The sequence below is a fragment of the Phragmites australis genome, chromosome 16, assembly GCF_958298935.1.
Source record: "Phragmites australis chromosome 16, lpPhrAust1.1, whole genome shotgun sequence".
NCBI lineage: Eukaryota > Viridiplantae > Streptophyta > Magnoliopsida > Poales > Poaceae > Phragmites > Phragmites australis.
This window is the reverse complement of record NC_084936.1, coordinates 18,692,078-18,709,224: the sequence shown is the minus strand read 5'-3', so window position 1 is coordinate 18,709,224 and position 17,147 is coordinate 18,692,078. Positions and strand designations below refer to the sequence as shown.

The 17,147-nt window shown below is 47.7% G+C and overlaps 2 long non-coding RNA genes and 2 pseudogenes across 2 annotated transcripts; 2 read left to right on the top strand and 2 right to left on the bottom strand.

The window, feature by feature from the left end:
- Nucleotides 1-1,598, bottom strand: part of LOC133895110 (beta-fructofuranosidase, insoluble isoenzyme 2-like) — a 60,503-nt pseudogene extending 58,905 nt beyond the window's left edge.
- Nucleotides 1,599-5,698: 4,100 nt separating this feature from the next.
- On the top strand, nt 5,699-8,157 carry LOC133895764 (uncharacterized). The gene is made up of 4 exons (XR_009905648.1): nt 5,699-5,738; nt 5,819-5,906; nt 6,994-7,101; nt 7,739-8,157. It is a non-coding gene; the product is annotated as an uncharacterized LOC133895764 (long non-coding RNA).
- Nucleotides 8,158-11,796: 3,639 nt separating this feature from the next.
- On the bottom strand, nt 11,797-13,423 carry LOC133894875 (salt tolerance receptor-like cytoplasmic kinase 1; annotated as a pseudogene).
- Nucleotides 13,424-15,232: 1,809 nt separating this feature from the next.
- On the top strand, nt 15,233-16,203 carry LOC133895790 (uncharacterized). The gene is made up of 2 exons (XR_009905652.1): nt 15,233-15,696; nt 15,994-16,203. It is a non-coding gene; the product is annotated as an uncharacterized LOC133895790 (long non-coding RNA).
- Nucleotides 16,204-17,147: the final 944 nt, after the last annotated feature.

The window sequence follows — 17,147 nt, the reverse complement described above, 5'->3', positions numbered from 1 at the left end:
AGACGACAACACGTACGCATGCATGTAGGTACGTACCCCACCCCTTGGCGACGTCGGCGGCCTGGCCCAGCCCCCAGAGGATCCGGCGCCGCTTTCGCCGGGTCGTAGAACGCCTTGGACGCGTAGAAGTTGCCGTAAGTGGTGCTCGTCACCGGCGGGGTCGTCGGCCACGAACCGCTCGGCCTTCCGTTCGTACGCGCCGACGGTGCAGTAGTCGTACCGGCGCAGGTCGAGGCTGTTCTTGAGCACGTACTTGACACACGGGCCGGACACGGACTGTCGATACCGACCCGTCCTCCGCGACCGGGTAGAAGTCCGGGCACTCCCACATGCATGCCAGTGAGCGCCGAGTGCAGTGGCCGCCACACCAGCGTCCACCGCAAGTCGCGCGCGGCTCCGGTACACGTACGCCACGCCCCGGGTGCCGCTGGTCACGCTGCCGATGAGCAGTCGCCAGAGGCCGTCCACGCGCCACTCGGTGGTCGGGTCCCGGATCCGCGTGGCGTTAATGCCGCCCTCGGGCACGATGACCGGGTTGTGCGCGGGCTTGACCCACTCCCGGAGCAGCGGGTCGGACTTGTTCTTGGGGAAGGCCACGTTCTGGACCTGGTAGTTGACGTTCGGGCGCTGGTCGATGCCCGTGTACATGATCACGGGCGTGCGCTGCCGTCGGGCATCGTCGTCGCCGAGCCCGACCAGCAGCTAGCTGTACTTGTCGGAGGGGATGCTGGGCTCGATCGTCGGCTCCAGCGCCACCCAGTTGATGAGGTCGCGGGAGACGAGTGCGCCCACACGATGTTGCCCCATACGGCGCCCTTGATTACTGGTAGAAGAGATGGTACCATCCCTTGCAGTACAACGGAGCTACAGTTTTATAAAATCGAAAGTTCTTCTAAGACCCAGCTGTTTAGTGTCTAACTTCAATTTGTTCCCAGTTAATGATCATAACACGAATCGATATATGGTACTACTATGGAGCTATGCTAGCCCATGGTTGACAACTTAGACGGCACTATATCAAAACACCTCATTAGAGCGGCTTTTTAGAAATAGAAAAAAGAGAAAATGGTTGGTGGCAGGAGCGGTATATATCCGAATCGGCTCGAAATTGAGCCGACTCAAATGCCGCTCCCCCACCGCCACTGCCACCGCCGCTCCGCCGTCGGCACTACTGCCACCACCGAGCTCCCCTTCTTCCTCGCCGCCCTCCTCCGTGCCTCTTTGTGCCCCCTTCTTCCCTGTCGAGCTCAAACCCACCACACCGAGCTCCACTTACACAAGCAAGAGACATTGCAGCCCAAAAATCAAAACAAAACCCCAAAATCAAAAAAAATCCCGCTCGATCGACGCTCCCGCTCGGTCGCCGCTCAGAGAGAGACCCTGCTTCTCATCAGCTAGCCAGGGCAATGCAGGAGGTGCTCTCCTCAGCGCCATCCGCTGTGCCGGAGCACCAGGCGTTGTTAGAGATGAACTGCAACGGAGGTGCTCTCCTCGACGCCGATGGAGGTGGACCCGACGGGCACGTCTGGTGACGAGGTCTGGTACTCATGGCTGCCACTGGCGAGCTGCTGCTGGCAAGCGCCCTCCAAGAGCGCCATGCTGTTCGTCGGGAGCAGACTACACTGCGCTTGCTGTTCGTCGGGAGCAGACTACGCTGCGCTTGCTGTTCGTCGGGATCAGAAGAGATAAGGGAGAGAGAGGTACGTTTGTGGTAGAGGAAAGAGATAAGGGAGAGATAGATCGAGAAGAGATAAAGCTGAGCTCTGAGCCAGACGTGAGGACCGAGACATGAGCCAAAATTGCAGTTCACAAAAATTTTGGGCCCAGACTTAGTGCCGGTACCAATTACGAACCGGCACTGATAGTCCTTTCAGTGTCGGTTTATGGTTGAAACCGGTATTGAAGTATCAGTGTTGGTTTTAGCATGAACCGGCACTAATAGTTACTATTAGTGTCGGTTCCTAACGCCTCACTCATTGTTCGCACGCGAGAGATTAAGAACCGGCACTGATACACTTTCTGTCACGGTTACTATTAAACCGGCAGTGATAGAGTACTACTTTTAACCTGTTCTGTAGTAGTGCAGGCTTATAGTTCTTTGCTGTTTCGTCCTGTTTAGTTTAACTAAGGGCTGGCATCAAGGATATCATCACACACACTTGTTACCTGTCTAATCCTCGTGTTATTACTCGGTCTCTCGGGACCCGAACCTGTCTAATCCTCATGTTAAGATACATATTGTCTTGTGCCACTGGTACTCGCATCATTTGTACAATTTTTGTGATCTGCGATTAGGCTTTAGCCGAATCGTTGACGAGAATCATTGGCATATGTAAGAGAGAGAGGCCTACTGAGAAGTGACTCTTACTAAACTGAAAGCGTGAACACGGATTGGAGAAAACACATGATGAACCTTGTGTTCATTCTGCGGTGTGATTTATACACAAAAATACAACGAGATTACAGGAGATTTACAATGAAAATAATATGTAATCTACAGTTGTACATTGCCTAATCAAGTGCCAGGTTGTTTAGGCAAGAGGTGGCGCAAAGAAGGCAGGTGAGCATCCATGCAAGATTGCCGGGCGCGCTGAAGGCAGGCGAGGGTCCAGGCAAGATTGCCAGACGCGTTGTTGCAGGATTCGTGTTCCAACATAAACTAACCACCAGCGAGGACCCTCGTGAGGTTTGTGCACCAATTATATGGTTCTATCCAAGATGGCTTCCTGTACAGTAGCCAGTAACTGAGCTTTGGTCAGTGTAGCAGGCAGTTGAATCTCAACAGCTGATCTCAAATCATCCTTCAGGCCTAAAATGAATTGTGTCACCAGCATTGTTTCACTCATTGTCCTATCATACAATTTGACAGTGTACACCAACTGCTCAAATCTTTTCTTATAATCTTCTACAGTTCCAGTTTGCCTCAACATCAGAAGTTCAACCATGATTTCCCTATGAACATTTGTGCCATCAAATTTGGGAAATTCCATCTTGGGCATCCACCTCTTTCTCGGACTGTCTGCAAAATGTGCATCGCCACTACCAGTACTGCTACCCACATAATCAACCAGCTGGTGAGGTGTATCTGGAAGAAATACCTGCGGTCGTGGATTGAAGGACGGGCGAGGTGGTTGTTGTGGTGGCAATGGAGGAAGTGGTTGGTCACCCATGATGTTGTCCTTCAGTGGGATGGTCAGGTTCGGGGGCACCTTGCCATGCGTGGTGCGATTTGTGTCCACCTGCTCCTACTGAAGCTTGCTGATGGAGAGCATTGAGGTCAACCATCCTCATCTTCAGTTCATCGACACCATCCACCTTGGCATCCAGCGCTGCCAATTTCTCCATCAAACGGGACTCGAATGATATAATGGTCCTCGCACATGCTGCTCAAATGCATCCATCTCTGCGACAATCTGATGCAGCAACACACAGTGCTTCGGTGGTGCCATGGTGACCGCTACTCCAAGCAAGACGAACCCTAGGTAACAGATTTACGGTGATCACCTACGCAATCTCCACCTACCCCATGGGATTTACCGTGTGAACCGAGAGAATGCCAGCGAGGAGGGATCTGGCAATGGAATCACGGGAATAGCAAAAGAATCGGGAAGGGAGAGAGGAGCAACTTGGAGAGGAAGAAGAGAGCAAGCTAGGTAGAATACCTTTTTGCTTTCTATTTTTGTAATCATCATAGTGTCTGGACCACACGGTTTATAACATCACTGCAAACACTCCCTAACCACTTGGGCCCACACAGTTAATCCAACTCACACCACCCACTCAGAACTACTCCTTCATGCCAACTTTAGCTCTTGTCGCCACGCTAGTGTCTTTGCTTGTGTCTGCCATCGTCGCCACCGGGGGGCATGACACGGAAGGCCTAGATAACCGTAATCCTGAACCCAAACCCTGATCAATGGTGCGGACACAAGAATGACAACAACCAGAAATTATAATGTATTACCATGAAAAGTATAATGTTCCATATATTTTTCCTTGTAGCTAAAAAAATTCGGATTGGCAAAAATTAGATCTAACCTAAATTGGTGAGATCTTCAATTATCTAACTTCCCTAACAAAAAAATCTATCTATTATGAAACCTGACTCTTATCCTCTCCTCCCTGGGTTGCGCCTATCTCCTCTCCTTCCCAATCCTGTGATGCTCTTCCATCCCAGACTTAGACCATCCCTAACTATTTCCCTTCATTTTGTTCCCTTCCCAGCCCAAAATCCCTTCCCAGAGGGATTCCCTTCTCAGACTCAATCCCTTTAGGTTCCTACACTCTAACAGCATTTTCTTCTCATTCCCTTTCCCAACAAACTTTCAATATTCTATCATTTCTGTATAACTGTCACGACACATACAATACGCTTTGTCAACTTAAAATCGTAAAACAACACAATGTGTTTTCACTATTTCGTTCTCACCTCGTCACACACCTCGCGGAGATGAGCAAATCCACGGCCGCCCGACCTCCTCCGACGTCGTCCAGCTACTGGAGCTTGGGGAATCTCCGCCATGACCACATGTGCCGATTCCCTAGCTTCTTCGCTCGTTTCCCCACCAGAAAAGCCTCGCCAAGGCTCATCTTCCTCGCGGCCCACAACCAGCACCCACAGCTCCACCGACAAAATTCACGCAATACGGTGAACCCCGCTGCGATTCCTTAGCTTCCTCTCCTTCCTATACATCTCCTTGACTACTCTTAGCTGTGGCTCCCCTCCCCCTGCTCGTGTGACACAAATTTTGTCGAACTAAAGGATTTGGTGTGACACATATCAAAATATTCAATTTTGATGTCGCAACGAGGGACGAGGACGGGCCCGCTGTGGCTCGTCATTGCAGTGCGTCCGGCCATGGACCTGCTCCACTACCTCACCTTCCTGCTCGGGGACTACCTCTTCATCGCGCACCACCTCACCACGCTCTTCATCTTCCTCAACTGCCGCTACCTCATCCACCACGGCGCCTTCGTGCTCCTCATCCTGCTCGTCGTATCTCCCTACACATGCGTGGTGCTGCTCCTCAGTTCGTGCGGTACTGGCACGCCAGCGACCCAGGCAGCTGCGGACGGCGTGCTCCAGAACCTCGCAGCGTTCTCGGACCTCCTCCTGTCATTCCGCGATGAAGGCACACTCCCCTTGCTCCTGCAACTCGTCTCCCTCAGCACCCGTGCGCGCAGGAGCTCGCGAAGGGAAAGGAGAGAGATTCCCACGTCCCTGGGAACCTCTCTCCTCTGTCGCTTCGCGTAAGCCCCCAACAGGAAGCTGTTGGAGCGCCGATTTTGTTCCCTTCGCGGTCTCGTTCTCATCGTGAAGGGAACGAGAACTGCGAACAGAATCCCTTGAGATGGTCTTAGGGTCTGTTTGTTAGAGCTCTCTCTGATCCAAATTCTCTACGGGGAGTGATTTTTTGGAGAAAATAATTCTGTGGCCGAAAGTGATTATCTAAAATAAAATATATAGAGGAAATGATTCTGTGCGGAAAGTAAATCAGGTGAAGCTGCTTTTTTCAGCTTCTCAGCTTCTAGTTTATTTTAGAGAATCACTCTTACAGATTTTACTCAGGAAGCTAAAAGTTGAAAGCTGCTGTTTGACAGAGCTCCCCTGAATACAGTTCAGAAACTACTCTGAAAACTTTTGTCAAATAGACCTTATGATCTACTCCACCTGAACCATTTTGCCCTCACGCTGCTGCCTGGCTGTTGATCTCGGTGCGGCTGTGCCTATTGCGTAGGTGCGTTTGGCCTCCTTCCAGATCATGGCAAAAGAAAAGGAGGTGTTGATGGTCCCTACGCATTGTGTTGTTGGCTGCAGATCGCCGCTGCAGACAAGGAGACAAGTAGGCAGGTGCACACGGCAAAGGAGAGGAAGAATAGGCTTGCAATCTCATCGTTTGTGTTAGGTATGGAACCAAATATTCTTTTCCCTTTGAGTTCTGTCGTGTAAGGTTGCTTTAGGCTGGCGTTTAGGGATAAATCCCGTTGGAAAACATGAGATAATCATTGGGGGAAAAGCTGCTGTATTTTCAGAACAGAGCATTGTCAATCTGGTGGTCGTTGGGGGTCTGGATGCAGTTTTCAGGCTTCGCGCAGGATACATCCGATCGTTTTTAGGGTTCTTTAAGTACGAATTTTTTTGGGGGATATGATGTACTAAATACTAGTAGGTAATTTAACTATCTTTCTATTGAGTACTAGGACTCGATTTCTTTTTGGTTGAATGGTTTGGGAGATCTGATATCAGAAAGGGATAATGTCTAGAATGTTCAGTCTGAATTTGGTAGCAGTTTTGGTATTCTGAATTTTTTTTGGGTCTCATAATGGCCTAATTAAAATATCTTCATAACTAATGCGTTGTGGGAAATTTTTGTACAGATGTTCATACTGGTCTTGTTTTTAGCTTTTGGAGCTGTATAAAAATAGATACGGAATTAAAAAGGTTGATGTTCTGTTTTGGTCAGAACATCATTTGGGGTTTAGGACAGGGGCTTAAATTTGATTTTGGGCTGGCATCAAAGGAAGAGAAGTTAGGAATTTTGGTTTTAGTTTATGGTGATACAGGTTGTTTTGGTCCATTCCTCACTTCTGAGCCCGAGGGTCTTATTTGTTGTTGGGACAGTTTGTAATTGTTGCTGTCCAACAGGAGTTGAACCATTTTTTCGTGTAGGAAGCATATACATGTTTTGTATGTGTTATTGTCATGCTGCTAGTGCTAAAAAATGCTTGTTCAGTGGTAGTGCATTTGATCGTGCCTAGGCGTGCTTTCTTCATCGACTTATTGTGGACTTGGTAATCTTATGTGCATCGACTTATTGTGGACTTGGTAATCTTATGTGTTACATCGACAGTGTGATTTATGTTATTTCCAGAATTTGCGATTTCTCTATGCTTTGGCATTTGACAAAATGTTCATGTAGATTTCTATTTTGTATATTTTGTGTATGATCGGCTCATGTGGTTTCTACTTTCTACTTCACTCGACTATTTTAGATTTTGGAAATGAACCCAGAGGATGAAGCTGAAGAGGATGGTGCTAACATTGATTTAGACTCACAAAGGAAAGGAAAATGTGTTGTTGTGAAGACCTCCACGAGACAAGTGAGAAATCTGTTCCTCTGTTCATTTTATTCCTATCATTGACATCAGACACCCTTTGTTCCCTTTTTTGTGTTGTTATAGGATGTTATGCTTAAAAGTATCTTCGTTGATCACATGCGATGAATCGACTAAGACCTTTTCATCATAATAAATTCCGTATCATTATATTTTAACTTGTTCTGCTAACGCATATGTCGAAAAGTTAGCAGTTAAAGGTGTGTAATGTAGATCATGTTAAGGTCCAATACAGCAAGTAAAATAAAGCAGAGAGACTATGATTGCACTGCTTCTTTTGACATCAAAATAGTTCAAAATTGATTAAACTACGAAAAGCCTCTGACCTATAGGTATTGCCATGTTGGCAACTGAAATCAGCTCTATTTTGGATTTGTTCCGATGTTCAGATGATGCCATTAGTGAATATAATTACAAAGTGTAACTGTAATATGATGGAGCAAGCATAATTGGTTGGATTTATTAAAATTAATGTTTATTCAGTAAGCACAATGTGGTCTAAATTAATGTCTGAGCAATCAATGTTTATTCAGTAAGCACAATTTTGAATCTTTTACTTTAATGTTTGCATATTATGACCATCTTTTACTTAATTTGTCTGTTGGATCTTGCATCTGTCTAGGAAATCAAATTGAGATTTTGCACATCCATGACGCGATGGCGGGGTGTCTAGTTGCGGGCGGCGGTGGGGTAATACTCCACTTGCGGGCGCTAGACTCAGGATATGGTGGTGGACTCCATGATAGGCAGCTCTTCCAGAGCGCCCACGGGCATCTAGGCATCTGTGAGGTTGATGAAGATGACGCTGTCCAGGCGATGTATTCACCGTCGTGTGGGAAATACAAGGGGTACAAATACTTGTATGAAAGCTGCACGAATCTCAGAAGGGATCAATGGGGTAGGGTGAATGATCATCAGCCTATGTGCTCACCTTGTATGTTGAGCTTTTCCAAAGCAGAAATCTTTTAGCATGCTATTGTAACAGTACAAATGGGCTTAAACAAGAATACTGTTGCAACACATTGACACCTTACTGGTCAGAGGTAAAGAGAAATGTAAAGAGGGATTCACACATTTTTCTCCTCCCTGTCGAAGATGGCGGACTTGAGCCGCCCCCACTCGCTCTACCTCACTTGCTCAATCCGCATGCCTTTCAGAATACACCAAATTGCCCTTGCTCCTTCACCGGCTAACCAGCGCTAACCAGAACTGAGCAGTCGCTGGAGGGGGCTCGGTTCCTAGACTCGTTGCGACTCGCCTGCGAGCTAGGGTTTGCACCTGCAACATGTAATTGAAACGAAAAAAATTCAGAAATTAAAGAACCTGACCACGAATAGAACATTGGGGACAACACTCATTGCAGGCTGGTTAAGAGGGCACTTGAATTTCTTCCCGTAATTTGCCGGGGTTTCAGCGGTCAGCTCAACCACCTTGTCCGCCTTGCACACCGGGCACCGGATTAGGGGTAGCCCGGTCGGTTCACCGCGCCATCGTCCTCGAATCCTTGCTGCGCGCGGTGGACGTAAAGCACTACATGGCAGCAGCAGGCGCTCACGGCGACTGGATGCGAGCCTGCAGGTGCACGGCGGCGGCGACCTGAGGAGAGGAGCGGCGCAGGGAGAGCAGAGAAGACGACCGAGAGAGGAGGAGAACAATCGGACGCTATATATTCACTCGTCCTTCGATCCGACGGCTGACGACACTGGTCGGCGTGCGTCGAGGGAGGCTGAGCAGGGCGCGGTGGTGGCAGACCAGGGCATCAACGTGCGTCGAGGGAGGCGGAGCAGGGCGCGTGCGGGATGGAAGGAGGCGTTTAATCAAGTCGGGATGGAAGGACCGAAGGAGGAAGGAGACGTGCGGGATGGAACGAGGCGTTTATGGTAATAAATTAAAGGGTGATTGATATTATTTTAGAAATAAAAACGGGTCTAATTTTGTACGGTGGAGATTTTTTAAATTAATTATAACTGATGAATTATATAGGAATAAACGATTGTATTCAAAATATGAAAAGCTGCCATTCACCTTTGTTAAAGTTTCTATCTCCATTTAGGTCAGAACGTTTAGGGATTTGGCTACTGATATTTTTTATGCGATTAGCATGCACGGGGGGGGGGGGGGAGTTTAGCAAGATGGCAAACTCTGTGACGAACTTTGGCAGCTAGAGAAAATAAGGGGGTGTTTGGTTGCTCGTATGTTCGAAGAGATGGTGTTTGATTGCTGTACCTATTTAGTCCGACTAAGAAGAGATTATATTTTGTTGTTTATATAAGTATATGTTGTATGAATTTAAAATAAAAAATTAAGTATTAACATGATATTTATTTTGCATAAATACACTCTAATTTATCCTATTAAAACCTAATCCAATTTAAAATGTACTAATATAAATTAATACCCACTAATTATATACTAATACTATTATTAGCTGAGTCAGATCTGTATCTCGTGAGCCTGACTATGGAGAAATATAATTGAAATTCATTTCCTAAGAGTCAGACTCACACAGTGATTTTACATCAATCAAACAAGACTCTAGAGGTGGTACAGACCATCAAACACCAGGATTTTGCATCCTACGAGCCTGGTTAGTCATATGCACCCAAACAAGCAGGCTCTAAATGCACAGCTAGCAGCCATGGTATGGGAGAACCCGCGCCAAACACCAGCCCTGCTCAGCCATGAACGGAAAACATCCAAACTGCCGCGCACGCGCAGAGGTTGGGCATTGGGCACCTCTACCGTCTCCTCTGCTTCTTCGCATCCTTTCTTCAGCTCTGTCTACCTGTTCTTGCGTTGCCACTTGCTACCCCTGTGCGAGCCGAGCAATGGAGCGCTTGGAAGGTGTGCTTGCGTGCGTGGCTGGAGCTGTTGCCGCCGCTGCTGCTGTTGCAGGCTTGCAGCTCGTCGGGCCGTCGCATGTCGCCTACGAGAAGCTCCACTGATTCTCAGAACAGTCGTTTAGCTGAATCCATACAAAAGTGACATTTGCAACTATCTATAGAAACTTGAAAAAAAATGAAGCATCATTAACACCACATATTTCAAGGCTGGATATCTCACAATATCCATATTTCAGTTCATCCAGTGTCTGGTTACACATGTTATAATTTATCATTTATTAAAAGCTTCATTACAGATGAAACAAAGTGCAAGCTTCATAACATATATCAGTAAGACCACTAATCAGAACATGACCTGCAACAACTCAGCTGAAGAAAAATTCTATTCAATTTTTCAATGCCAAGAAACTAAGAATTGCTGCAGCAGCTAGCAACCATACCAGAGGAACCATAAGTCATCATCTCAAATGACACATACATAATCCACAGTGGATTTCAAACAGCTTCACCCTACAAATCAAGGAATTGATCGATAAAATTGTAAACCGAAGCTCAGTTCATGTTGTGTTCTCAGAACCTGAATTCAATAGTAACAATTGCTCGTACACTAATTGTATCGAGCGTGTAAGTAACAAATACTATTACACTAAAAACAATTCCTCAATAAACTGAAACTGGCCAGAGGTAAATACATGATCATATCTGACAATGTTCAAAGGGTATCACATAAAAAGGCTAGTTTTGATAACTTATCCAAGGCAGGCTCTATTTGGGGAATTGAATTCTACACCGTTAAACTCCTCGCAACCTAATATACTCCTAAAAAAAAACTGGGAAGGAAAGCCTATTTACTGTGATGGTGAAGGGTTGCTGCTGCCGGATTCGCATCCTCTAAAGTAAATCACAAGTTCGTATTTTCTCGTCCGTCGGATCACGAATGGACGGTCAGGATTTCAGTGATACAGTACTGCTATAATGCACTTTTTCAACAGTATTTTCGCTACAGTAATAAACTGTGTTTACTGTTCATACAATCACGATTTACTGTAGCACTCTGAGGATGCGGATCCGCTGCTGCTACCTCCTGACCCCGTCTTCTGCCCCAAGATGCAAATATCAACTCACATTATGAGGATTGACCACCCAGAATCCACTATGTATCTTAGTGTCAGTGTGACAAACTAATATACAGGCAAGTGACATGATGAAGACAGATGACTCCTTCTTATGAAAACAATGTGCTGCATAAAAGATACATTTCTTCACTGTCACTATTTTGTTTGGGCATTTAACCAAACAACTGCAGGGTGTCTATACCCAGCCCCATCATTCATCAAGCAATGAGCAGCATCATATGACATTTTAAAACAAACTGAGAGGTCTGATCACCTTGCATTCTTTTTTTCAGCTGTCAATGTACTGGGTAAGCTCAATGATCATGTTTGTTAACCAAATTTATCTTCTTCAGACGACGTTATAAGTGAAGCTCTATGTCATAGTGGATCCCTACATTTACTTAACTTCTTGCGTTGGGTCAAATTCACATCCCAATGGTCGCAAGGCTCATTAAACCTTCATTATAGATGTATCTAGTTAAGTGTACTGCAGCACATGATATAATTGAGTCAAAATAAACTAAGGATCATAACACTAAACTTTGCCCAAAAAATAGCCACTAAACTGAATCTCATGTTGTACGAACTGGTAGAGGGTCCCTGACTAATGAATCTTTGCGATGACCGGAGCAGCACCAGATTCTCGCGTATCTGGGCCTCAAGATAATAGGTCAGTTGTTTTCCACTCAAGTGGCGCAGTGTCAAATTAAGAAGGCCAAACAGAAACTACAACTGTGTAATCTGCATTCAAGTGTGGCTTCTGCAAACTGCGAATTACACTTGCAGTTAACAGCATCAAGTAGAGGAATTCATACCAGTTGCAAGTCTTTGCTTGATTTCTAGAGGACAAAACATATATGCAAAATGTATCAACATCTATGCCACTTCCAACAGCAGCAGACAAGTCTGAACCAGCAGGAGACAAGATGTCTGGCTCTCCAGCGGCGAAGGAGAGTTCCATCACGCTCCAGTATCCGATTCTGACGAAGACCAACTTGGCAACTTCTCGGCATGGAGTATAGAGATGGAGGTGTGCGCGCTCTGCTCGAGGGTGCGCACCACATCGGCCATGGACGGCTGGAGGTTGGGCTTCTCACCGACGCAGGATGCGGCCACCGCGACGACGTAGGCGGTGCCCAGCCTCTCGTCGACCAACCCGCGCCCGTCGCATGGGGTGCTGGCCCTGAGCTGCGGCTTGAGGACGGGGGTCAGGAGGCAGCCCTCCTCGGCGCAGAAGGCCTCCATGCCGGTGAGGAGCTCGAGGAGCAGGACACCGAAGCTGTACACGTCGCTTTTCTTGGTGACGACGCCAGAGCGAATGTAGTGCGGGTCGACGTAGCCCGGGGACCCGAGCATGGTGTGCGTGGACGACCTCAGCTGGACGGCGGCGGAGAACCCCATCCGCGCCGACCCAAAGTCGCAGAGCTTGGTGGATACTGACACGTCCAGGAGCACATTCGAGGCCTTCACGTCGCCGTGCACCACCTACGGCTCTCACCGGTCGTGCAGGCACTCGAGCGCCCACGCCACCTGCAGCGCCACCGACACCCGCCGCGTCCACGGCATCGTCCCCGCAGCCTTTCCCCCGCCGTGGAGCCGCTCGTGCTGGTTCCCGTTCGCCGCGAACTCCAGCACCAGCACGCCTTCCTCTGCATCGACCAAAACCACAACCTTTCAGCATGACACGCACCAGTACAATCTGCTTGCGCAAATGCCGGACGCAAATGCAACAAAGCAGAATAGAGCAGAGCACCCACCTTGCCGGTTGCAGAAGGCGAGAAGGCGGACGATGTGCGGGTGGCGGACGCAGTGGAGGCGCTCGCTGTTGCGATGGACCTTGACTGCAGCGAGCGCGCCGAAGAGGCGCGCGAGCTACACGGTGCTGAATCTGCCCTCGCCGACCACAGCCGAGGTGAACCCGGCTGTCATCGCCTCCACCTACGCCAACGATAGCCACCGCGGCCCGGCTTCACCCCTCTTCTCAACCTTCTCCTCGAGCACCCCGGCACTGGAGTAGTCCGTTTCCTCATCGCCCTCCCGGTTGCCGGCCGCCGCATTGGCACCGCACCTGCAGCAGAAGAATATGTACCTCTGCACTCCCACGACCCACCTTCTTCATGAAAGTACATGCTACCAACCCACTGTCCTCCTCTTCGAGGCGCCGCTTCCCTCTCCTCCCGACACCTCTCCAAACGGAGGTGGCACAAGGCGAGGGTGCGGCGGCGCAGGCGAGTAGGGTGGAGGGGCACGTCGGACTTGTAGGGGAGGGGAGAGTCGTCGCCAGCTCAGGAGAAGGGGGTGGGGGCAGAGACGACGACTGCGCGGGGTCGGAGGGATAGGGAACGGGAGGGGAGGTATCCGTGTTTGAGACCTAGAATTTTCAGTTGGTGAATATGCTCTTCTCAGAGTGTCGTCAACCAAAAGTGTTGTACGTTTTGGTATCTCTGGGAAGTTTAACCCGAGATACATTGATCCATTTCTAATCATAGCCCGAGTAGGCAATTTGGCGTACCGTCTTGAATTATCAGACTCAATGAGTGCAGTACATAATGTCTTCCATGTTTCTATGCTAAGAAAATATCTGAGAGACCCTGAGCATAAAATTGATATTGAATCAATCACGATAGAAAAAGATCTGACCGTAAAGTGCCACCTAGTATGTATTCTGGATTCCTCAGAGCGAGTCATGAGAAGGAGAACTATCAAGTTTGTGAGAGTCCTTTGGACAAATCAATCAGAACAAGAAGCAACTTGGGAACTTGAAGAACAAATGCGTAAGGAGTACCCTGAGCTCTTTGAGATTGGCGAGTCATAAGTTTTGAAATATTTTACCTCTATTCCTTAGTTGCCATGGAAGCGGCAGAATTCAGGGACGAATTCCTTTAGGGGGGGGGGGAGAATGTAATACTGAATTTTTTGAGGGAAAAAAGAGAGAGAGTTGACCAAATATTGACTTTTTGATCCGTTGCTCGTATGGTCGATCGGAGACCGCGGTTGCGTTCATCTCATCGAGACGAACCCATTTTGCTATTCATATGTCCGTTCCGGGCACTTTGAGACCCGTAGCGAGTCCAATAAATTTAGACCGTTCGTTTTTCTAAATAAAAAATAAAAAAAAAGAGATAAGTACTGGATGGATCGGTCCTCAACCCGATCCATCCAGACTCTTCAGCGCTCGCATTCTCTCGTGCTTCTCTCTCTCGCGTCTCTCTCTCTCTCCTGCCGACGCAGCGCCATTGGTCGCCGCCGGCCGCCGCGCCCCTGCTGCCGCCTGCTGCGCCGCACAGCACCGCCGCCGCGCCGTGCTCGCCGTGCTGCTGCTGCTACACGCGCGCCGCTGTGCAGCGCCACCGCCCGCCATCGCGCCGAGCCGGCTGTCGCTCTCCCTCTCTCTGTGTGGCCTAGCCGGAGAGCAGGCCAGCAGCACCAGCCGACCGAGCAAGCAGCAGCTAGCGCCGAGCAAAGGAGCCAGGAAGAAGAAAGGAAGAAAGGAAGAGAGAGAAAAGAAAAGAGAAGAAAAAAAAAGGAAGGAGAAAAGAAAAAAAAAAGAAAAAAAAGAGGAAAAAGGTGGAAATTTTGGAATTTCGTAGGATTCGTCGTCAATCTTTCGAAGGCGAATTCTCGGTAATTTTCTGGACATTTGTGGTTGAATTAAATCAAATCAAGCAATTCGTGTCGTATCATTTTATGTGATCAATAGTCTGATTCATTTTGATAATCATTATTGGTTCGAAGATACGACATCCGAGTCGAAGTATTATTTTCGTTCATTGGAGCGAAGTCTAATTAGTGAGAATTTTTGGCTCGACTCTGAATTGGAAATAGTGTATCATTTAATGTGATACAGTTTTCTGTTTAGTTTTCCGAAATATAGGTGTACCGATGGCGTGGATGTTATTCTTTTTCGGTAATTGGTTTAGGTGTTTTTGGCTATTTGGAGTCGGTGTCCGCCGAGGTTTAGCCATACGTTGTGGCTTATTCTTCGCTCTTTGTCTAAGCTAGAGGGGGGGGGTCTTACTCGGTGTCTAGCAAGCTAGTTGGTAAATATCTTTGAAGCCTTCGGTTGTTGAACGCTGGGTTTTGGCGTATTAACGTGCATCCTCTTTTATTTCGTCGTTGCGGCGTCGTTGTGCTAATGGTGTGTTTGTTCAGGTGGTGTGACCTCACATCACGACTGGCGCCCGGCTTCATCATCGGTAAAGGCAAGTGAATGTATTGTATGACTACGCTTTAACCTATTATTGGGTTGCCTACATTCTTTAATTACAATGCATTCATCTGATCTGAATAACTGATTATGAGCTGGTTACTATGTTGTTTACTTTTCCAGAAGTTTACTCGATGATTGATTTATGAAGTGCAGTAAGTACGATATGCCATTCTGCAGTTGTTCATTATTGTTTTATGCAATGTTTTTTTAAGTCTCAAGCATTTTTCGGGAGTTATGTTGGTTATGCTTGAAGCACGTCATACATATACATCTCATGCATTGAAAGTTTGTCGTCGTCTTCTGGCCGCGACCGTACCGGTACAGTACCGTATGTCACCCGAGGAGGGGTACGGTGCACACCCTTACGTTACCCGAGGAGGGGTAAGGGTGAGGAGAGCATGTCATGTGCATGGTTATGTCTTCTTATGAAATTCAATGAATCATTCGCATCAAATCTTATTTCCTTTAGTTAGCTTGTATATAGATATATATGCGGCTCTGAAGGCTTATATACCAACCGAATGTTAAAATGTTTAATGTTATCGTTGGACTTGCTTAGTCATAATTGTTTCTCCTAGTGTTGGCGGTCTGTTTCATTACTAGTTTCTATTTAGAATTGTTAGCACATTCAATTGTGGCTAAATAGCTTTTTGTTAAAGTACCTTTCACTTGCTGAGATTTTTGAATCTCACCCGTGCTTTCTTTCCAGGTTCCTTTTGAGGTGTCAAACGCTTGCGGGATGGGTAGCTACACGTCGCCTGTGCGTTCCCTTTTTTTTGGGGCTAAAATTGATGCCCTGTCAGATATTGTCTTTTGCCCTGTAATGTATATAGTGAGTTTGATGGTGGTTCAGTGGTTTGGTCGAGGCTTGTACCTCGTTTGCTAGGATCTTATTTTTTTGCTAGTGTGATATTCTATATATGTTCTGTCTGGTTTGTTGTTGCCTGTTATATCTCCACTTTCAGGGGAGGTACTGCCGAAATTTTTCCTTAGCTTTTGGCAGATTTGTAGGTTGGTCTAAGTGACCTTCCGGGCTTGTTTTGGTCCCTGGGGTGTTACAGAGGGTGAGGTCAATAGATAGGGAACAGGAGGGGAGAGCTGGATCGGGAGAGAACCGCATGAGAACGAAGCGGAACCGACGGGGGAGCGGAACGAGATTTGCCGGAATGGATTGGAGCGGAACGCGGACCCCGGGGAGGGGCGAAACGCGGGGTGGCAGACTAAACTCTCACGTTATATTAGTAGAGATAGAGAAGAGACAGAGATAGAGAAGATATTTCTTACCTATTTTGTTTTTTAAAGAACCCGACGAGCTGGAGCTCGAGCTCAGTTTTTAAAGAAAACCGGCTCAAAACTCTAAACAGATACATAGTTTCAGAGAGAAAAACCGGTACAGGAACCTCAAGACAATAATACGACCTCATCACGACAGACAACGCTCACATCAAACAACATAAACAGACAACAGACAGGACCAATCCAACTCAACTCACGCACTAGCCGATCGGACAATAGAATCCTCACAAACTCTATCGACGGAGCCCTGCTCCCACGTCGCATCTCTCTCAGTCGGCGGAGCCCTACTCCCACACCGCACTTCATTGCCCCTTCACAAACTCAGTCGGCGGAGTCCAGCTCCCATGCCGCACCACTCTGTCATGCAAGTCGGCAGCGCGTCACTTCAGAGGAGCATGCATTGGACCAAGTCTCTGTCGTGAAGCGCCAAATAGAATGAAGAGTCGTCGTGGAACGAGGACGTAGAGGTCAACCTACAGAAGAAACAGGCAGACACCGAAGAGCGCGGTGGCCATCCGAAGTGACGCCTTAAGGAAGGGAGAGATGAAGACGCCGCCATCACTCGCT